This window comes from Mustelus asterias, chromosome 21 (assembly GCF_964213995.1).
Source record: "Mustelus asterias chromosome 21, sMusAst1.hap1.1, whole genome shotgun sequence".
NCBI classification, from domain to species: Eukaryota; Metazoa; Chordata; class Chondrichthyes; order Carcharhiniformes; family Triakidae; genus Mustelus; species Mustelus asterias.
Genome location: NC_135821.1, coordinates 56,687,983 through 56,696,446, shown reverse-complemented (window position 1 = coordinate 56,696,446; position 8,464 = coordinate 56,687,983).

Below are 8,464 nucleotides of genomic sequence, written 5' to 3'. Positions count from 1 at the left end.
GTAGGGCTGTGTGGTGTCGTGGTCACTGTTCTCCTGAAGGCTGGGTAGTTTGCAGCGGACAATGGTCTGTTTGAGGTTGTGCGGTTGTTTGAAGGCAAGAAGTGGGGGTGTGGGGATGGCCTTGGCGAGATGTTTGTCCTCATCAATGACATGTTGAAGGCTCCGGAAAAGATGTCGTAGCTTTTCCGCTCCGGGAAAGTACTGGACGACGAAGGGTACTCTGTCCGCCATGTCCTGTGTTTGTCTTCTGAGGAGGTTGGTGCGGTTTTTCGCTGTAGCGTGTCGGAACTGTCGATCGATGAATCGAGCACCATATCCTGTTCTTATGAGCGCCAGGGACCCGGGTTTAATTCCAGCCATGGGTCATTGTCTGTGCGGAGTCTGCACATTCTCCCCATGTCGGCATGGGTTTCCTCCAGGTGCTCCGGTTTTCTCCGACAGTCCGAAAGACGTGCTGGTTAGGTGCATTGGCCATGCTAAATTCTCCCTCAGTGTACCCGAACAGGCACCGGAGTGTGGCAACTAGGGGATTCTCCACAGTAACTTCATTGCAGTGTTAAGGTAAGCCTACTTGTGACACTAATAAATAAGCTTTAATCTAATAAATAAACTTTAAACCCTTCCGAGATAAAAGCAAATTACTGCGGGTGCTGGAATCTGAAACAAAAACAGAAAATGCTGGAAAATCTCAGCCAGTCTGACTGCATCTGTGGAGATAGAACCCCTAAAAGGGTTCTAAAGAAGTCCCGGGGAAGTTGGTGCCAGCACCGGGCCACCTTAGGGTAAAGTATCTGCTCCCCCCACTTGGTTTCCCTCCAAACCACTGTGACAGCTCCTGTTGAGAGCCAGGAGGAGGTCTCTAACAGTTGACAATCTGTTCAATTGGGCTAATATATAAAAGAACAAAGAACAGTACAGCACAGGAACAGGCCCTTCAGCCCACCACGAGTTCATAACCAATAGCTCTAAATGCACCCCAATATGATTTCTTTGCTACTCCTTTCCTACCCGCCCCACCCCCCCCCCCCCCCCAGCAACAATTTGATGTGAACAATCTTCCACAGGCCTTAATCCCATGCTGTAAGAATTCATTTATGGAAAACCTGTTGAACCTTTTAATTAATATGACCATTGACTGCATTAATTGTGCAATTCCTGTGAAAATTCCCTGGTGGCAGGAGTAGGTTTGACGGGCACAATGGTTCCTATTACTGTTCCTATGTTCCACATAGTATCCACCGCTCTTTGGGGTAGCGAATTCCACAGATTCACAATCCTTTGGGAGAAGTAGTTTCTTCTCAACACTGTTTTAAATTTGCTGCCCCTTATCCTAAGACTATGACCTCTCGTCCTAGAACGCCCCATAAGAGGAAGCATCTGCTCCACGTCTACTTTATCCATACCTTTTGTCATCTTGTATACCTCAATTTGATCTCCCTTCATTGTTCTAAATTCCAGAGAGTATAGGCCTAAACGGTTCAATCTCTCTGGAATTTAGAGTAGTTGTGATTCGTGGTCACTGCTTCATTCTGTTCCCCAAAATTCAGCAACAGTAGATTTAAAGGCCGGAATTCTCTGGCCCTTCACGCCGGCAGGATTATCTGGGCCCGCTGGCAGGATTATCTGGTCCCGCTAGCAGCACACACCTGGCCACGGCATGGGGTAATGTCAATGAGAATTCCCATTGTCAGCGGTGGGACCAGAGAATCCCACAGCTAGCAAACAACGTGCCATCTCCTGCCGCCAGGAAACACGCGGCTGGGAGGCCGGAGAATCTCGCCCACAGTCTTGTGCTCCTAAAAATAAAGTCAATAATTGAAAAACTGCCCTGAATACTTTTACTTTACTTTAATATAGGCCCATAAAGTAAAATAACTTTTAGTTAGATTTGGAAAACAACTTAAAACTGCAGCTGTAAACAAAGTTACATTCCAATACTTGTTTTGTACCAGTGATGATTTGAGAAATATTTGAAGGAGTTTACTTCTCCTTTTTGAGGTTTAGTCCACTGTAATTCTGCCTTTCAAGCCAAAAAATATTATTGAAGGACGATAGCAGTCGTAAATCTGAAGATAAAGTCGGTATTCAGGCTTGTACTGCTAACTTCATTTAAATAAAACAGAAAATACTGGAAAAACTCAGCACGTCTGGCAGCATCTATGGAGAAACAGGGTTAATGTTTCAAGTCCGCATGACTCACTTTCAGAGCTTTGACTCTTTCACCTTTTCCAGTGATATACCAGGATTTACCAGAAAATAAGGAACCTGACTCTTTTTGCAAAGAAAACCCTGAAGTACTGCCACCCAGAGAGTCGGCGTGTAATGTGTTCTCGCCCACTCTGAGGCCCACTGCCATTTCATGCTCAATTAAGGTCTGATTAGCAGTGGGCAGGACTTGGAAGGAAGTTCCACCATGGAGAGCCTTGGCAGGAGGGTAGGGGGTGCCCTGGTGTGTGAGAGGCGGGCAATTGTAGTGTTGTGGGGTAGGCCGGCTTTGTCGGGGTGGGGGGAAGGTGGGGATGCTGGACCGCTCAGGTCTTGGAAGGGAGAGTGCCCCAGATGCTAAAGGATGAGGCCCTACCACCTCTTGCCCAAGATGGAGAATTGTTTTTTTTTGGTTTCCCACCGTGCTCTAACCCATGCTCATCAGCCTGCAATTGAGGCAGGGCAGGAAAAGGGGAGAGTGTGGGTTTCCTGTCTGAGCCCCTGCCCGTCCCACCGTGAAATTGTGTCTGGGTTGGGGCAGGTGGGATTTTGACCTGGAAATGATGGACAACAGGACCGAAATTCTGACTACGTGGAAGAGGAATGACTGACGTGTTTGTTGTATTTTTTGCCCTTCGATACTGTTCAATAAAATGTTTAATTATCACAGGTCATTGGCGCCTCTTTTTTTTTTGCTCAACAGAAATATGAAAAATTAACAGGAAAGAAAAATTTGTTATTCCTGCAAGCAGAGTTTTCAAGGAAGGAGCTGTGAAATTACCTCGGTTCGCTTGACAACGTTGATAGCATAGACAAAGACTCAAGTTTATGGACAATGTAGCTTAGACTTTTAAACTGAAATAGAATTGGAGCTCATCTTTGGAGTAAGCAGACACCCTCCTGTCCCAAAGATACATTTCTGATCTCAGATATCTCTGGCCTCAGGGACTGTGACACCAGGAATAGTCTTTTGTGTGTATTGAGTTTACAGCTTCTACTTTGTATAGGTGGAAACAGCCTGCAGAAAATTAACAACTGAGTTCTTACAGAATATTTTGCAACTGAAAGGCCATCAACTCAGTTCAGACAGGATAGCCTATTACATGCCAGCACAAACATCTTTTTCATTGTTAAAGATTGCCGACTGATTCAATATTAATAAATGGCTGTTTGAGCTAATGTAATTATGGGAGATGCAATTCTCAAATGCCCTCTGTCCCAAAATAGCTACAGATGTGGTCTCGTGCACCTTGACACAGAACAAGAAAACAGCAACTGTCTGGCATGGTGTGTTTGATTGGCAGGTACTTCTGAGACCTCTGAGAAGGACTGAGAATCATTGATTGGCTAGTTTCATTTGCTTGAGAGGTTGCTGATCAAATATCTAGATTTGGTCATCCCAGTGTAGAAGTGCCTGAACACACAATACCAGATTGGAGGAAGTCAAAGAATGAGCCTTTTCTTTTTGCCAGTTTGATCCCATTCTACCCTCTCCTGAAGATGCTAATATTTCGCTGGGGTACAGTTCCACTGCCATTGGGTGCTCTAGTGCCTTGCTGAAACAGTCACCAATTAACATATGAACTTTGGTTCTCAGTGTTGGTCGGCCATTCGAATATGGGAGCACAGTAGGCAACATCAACTGGGATCGCCAGAAAACACTGGCTGATTTTCTTCTCTAACTCAGAGGCACTGAGGCCCAAGAAAAGTGTCCTTTCTGAGATGAAAACCTTTTATAATCTTGTAAACTTCTATTAGGTTTCCTCTTAACCTTCTGTGTTCCAAGGAGAACAGTCCTAACTTTCTGATGTCCTTCATCCCTGGTAAGACACCTTGGCCAGAACTTTCCGGCTGTTCACGCCGGTGGCATCTTTCAGTCCCGCTGATGACGCACCCCCGCCATGGGTTCCATGACGGTGAGGAGTGCATTCAATGGGAAACCCCATTACCAATGGCAGGACCAGAAGATCCCGCCATGGGCCAATGGCGGGTTGCCACCGTGAAACCAGGGGCAGTTTGCGCAGTGAATTCTGCCCCCAGTCTTTCTGACCTTTACATTCTTGCAGAAGTGTGGTAACCATAATTATCCACAATTCTCCAGCTGCAGCCTAATCAGTGATTTATAGAGATTTTTTATTCAATTCCTCTATTTAGAACCTTAAGCAACACATGACTTTTTAATATGTCTTATTAATTTGCTCTGCCACCTTTAAGGATTTGTGTATGTACTTTCATTGAGTTATGATACAGAAGGAGGCCAATCAGCCTAATGCGTCCATGCCAATTCTCTGCAAAGCAACCCAGTCAGTTCCACTCCGTCATTCTATCTCTGTAACCCTGTACATTTATTTCCCTCAAGTGCCTATCCAATTTAATTTGAAAATATTGATTATCTCTGCTTTCACCTTGTTGGCAGCAAGTTCCAGGTTATTACCACTTGCTGCTTAAAAAAGTCATCCTCATATGCCTCCCATATCTTTTGTCCAAAACCTTAAATCTGTGTCCCCCAAGTCCTTGTACCATCAGCTAATGGGAACAGCTTTTCTTTGTCTATATAAACGTGTCCTAATCTTGTACACCCCTATCAAATTCCCCCTCAACCTCTATTGCTCCAGGGAGAACCTCCAACAGCCTAACCTCGCAACTAAATTTCCTCATCCCTGGAACTTCTGGCAAATCTCCTGTGCAACCTCTCAAGGAGCTTCATATTCTTCTAAAATGGGTTCACCAGAACTGGACACAATAATCTAGCTGTGGCTTAGCCTGTGCCTGATAAGGATTTAACATAACTTACTGCTTTTATACTCAATAATTCTATTTATGAAGCCGAAGAGGCTGTAGATTCAATGGGTGTGATCATACTGGCTCACTGCTCCGATCAATCAGCGCGGCGAGCAGGGAAGATGGTGTGAGAGGCCACAAATTGCTATCTTCCTGGCCCCTCTTTATCGGCGAGAAAGGCTTCATGCCCAGAAAGAGTGCAAAGCCTATTAACATCGGTCTGTCTATATTTACATCCACTTACCAGGTTCAACACAGCTGCTTCCGCCCTCCCAGATGCTTCCACTCTCACTATCACGCCGACAAGAATCACTACCTCTCTGCATTAGCAGGGACTAAGTGCCATGCCCACGCGGGGGGATTGGAGGCAATTGAAGCCTGCAGATGGTCATGGGCATCGCTGGGCAGTGGCCATTGGGCAGTGCTAGCCTGGCAGTGCCCACCTTGCACCCTGGCAGTGCCCAGTTGAGGAACGTAAATGTGCAAAGGGCAATGCTAAGAGGGCAGGGCCTGAGTGGGGCTGGGGCTATGACGGGGGGACATGCACAATGATAGGGGGAATATGCAGGGGGATGCCTACACCAAGGTGGGTGCTCTGCAGGGGGGTGGTCTTGTGAGGTGGGGAGCTCTTCAAGGAGAGGAGCTCTGCAAGGGGGGAGGGTCATGCGGTGAGATCACGGAAGAACGGAGGAGTAGTGATGGTGGGGGGTGGGGTGGGGGAGGTGGTGGGTGGCGGCAAGTCAGGGGTCCACCCAGGGACTCATCGGGAGTGATTCATGCCCCAATGCCGATGGCCCATGTTGGTGTAAGGTGGTAGCAATGCAGACAATGATAGGGATGGGGGGTGTCTGATGTCTGTGATGAGGTGGGTGGGAGGAGGTCTTCTGGTTCACTGTCAGATTGGGGCGCCCTGCGAAATGGCACCCGAGCGCTGTAAAGCCGGCTTTACTGGTGCACTTAGGCTTTGCTGCCCCCTTCCCCCCTTGCCAGAGTAAAACTGTCAAATAAATTGACAGTGCTGGAAATTTACAGTGCCAAGCTTGCCCAAAAGATCGGCGCGGAGGACTCCTGTTTTCACACTGTTATGACACTCAGAAACCTTTTGGGAAAATCACCCCCAATATGTCCTGCCACTATCAAAATTCAATGCACGTGAATCCCGATGTCCCTCTGTTCCTGTGTACTCTTTCGAACTATGCCATTAATTAGCACCTCACATTTCTCTGTATTAAATACCACATGCTACTTGTTTGCCCTTTCTGCAAGCCTATCTATTTCATTCTCACTGCCACTCCTCCAAGTTTGGTAAAATCTACAAGTTTTGAATTTTTACTCTTTATTCCAATATCCAAGCATTTATATATATCACAAAAAACTAGCACTGATCCTTGGGGAACTGTCAACTATCTTCCAGTCTGAAAAAAGACATTTACCATGACTCAGTTTTCTGCTCTCAATTTTCTTCATCCAACCTGACACTGACCCCTCCTATTCCCTGAGTCAGCTTCGTTAACCGGCCTTTTAGTTCCTTAGAATTGATATAAACAACATCCACTGCATTTCCTTCATAATCTTTTACATCAGTCAAACATGAGCTGCCATTTACAAATGACGAGCTGTGGCCTCAGCATAGGAACCTGGCTGCCATTGGAAAGATACTGGTGGAGCCAGCATCTCTCCATCAATTGGCCCAGCAATGGGCCTAGGGTAGCCTCTGCCATACTCACCCTATCTCCAGCAAGATTGCTCAAAGAAAATTCAGGAACTCGTATAGCTGCCTAAGCTGCTTTTCCAGTTTTGCTCCGTCAATCCTTAAATTCTCATTGTCACAGACGATGATGTATTCTACTGGGTGTCTGAAGTGAACATTCATTTTTTTACAAATTGAGATTAGCATAACTTTGTACGATGTCTGAGGTTTTGTTTCGAAAGGTTATTTATTATTGTCACAAGTAGGCTTACAGTTACTGTGAAAATCCCCTAGCCGCCACACACCGGCGTTGTTCGGGTACACTGACGGAGAATTTAGCATGGCACCTAACCAGCCTGTCTTTCGGACTGTGGGAGGAAACCGGAGCACTTGGAGGAAACCCACGTAGACACGGGGAGAATGTGCAGACTCCGCACAGACAGTGACCCAAGGCTGGAATTGAACCCAGGTCCCTGGCGCTGTGAGGCAGCAGTGCTAACCACTGTGCCACCGTACATGAAATCATCCTCTTGAAATGATCTTTGTAGGATCATAACTCTGTAAGAAGATTCTGAATAATGGAAAGTGAAATTGGGTAGAATGATTTTATCTCCACTTTCCTCATTATTTGGAGGAACAGCAAAAACAATGAAAATGATTGGACTGCAAAACCTGAAAAATAGAGGATTATGATTGGATAAGTAGCTGAAGAAGACAAAATGCAGAGCTGAGAGGAAAGAACACAGGGTGGGGGAGTAATTGGATAGTTCTTTCAAACAGGTACGATGGGCTGAATGATCTCCTTCCATGCTGTATTACTCCAAGTTTCTGTTGCTCCACAGGTTTGTCTGGTCTCATGTCTCAACCTCCGAATTGAAGAAATCTTTGTGACCCATTAGTGCCTGTTCATACTCACACCTCCCTGATATTCAAATGTGCGTTTTTGAATCTGAAAGACAATGTCGCTTCCCAGAAACTAGCTCCAATTCTTATTGTCTAAGTGGAAGCAAATCCCACTGAGAGAGCAAAATTAATCCCATTAAACCAATCTTCTGCAGAATTCCCCAGTGGGCAGCTTTGGCTGCATTCACAGACAGTAAGGCCCTGATAAAGTAGTGCCATGGGTAGGAGCTGCTGATGGATTCTCTGACAGCTTTAAAAGCTATCACTCACACACTTAAAACCCATTCAAGAGATCAGGTTGACAAATATTGATAAATGATTTCCCGGCATTACGTTGAATGGCATACCAGTGTATCGACACAACTTCCACATTTAACACTTCCATCTCTCTTTGTTTAAACTCCAGAGTTCAAGGGCACAACTTGCTTCTCTATACAATCAAAGTTGTTTGGGTTTAATCTCAGTTGTTTGGGTTTAATCTCAGTTGTTTGGGTTTAATATCAGTTGTTTGGGTTTAATCTCAGTTGTTCTGGGTTTAATATCAGTTGTTTGGGTTTAATCTCAGTTGTTTGGGTTTAATCTCAGTTGTTCTGGGTTTAATATCAGTTGTTCTGGATTTAATCTCAGTTGTTTGGGTTTAATCTCAGTTGTTTGTGTTTAATCTCAGTTGTTCTGGGTTTAATATCAGTTGTTTGGGTTTAATCTCAGTTGTTCTGGGTTTAATATCAGTTGTTTGGGTTTAATATCAGTTGTTTGGGTTTAATCTCAGTTGTTTGGGTTTAATCTCAGTTGTTTGGGTTTAATCTCAGTTGTTTGGGTTTAATATCAGTTGTTTGGGTTTAATCTCAGTTGTTCTGGGTTTAATATCAGTTGTTTGGGTTTAAT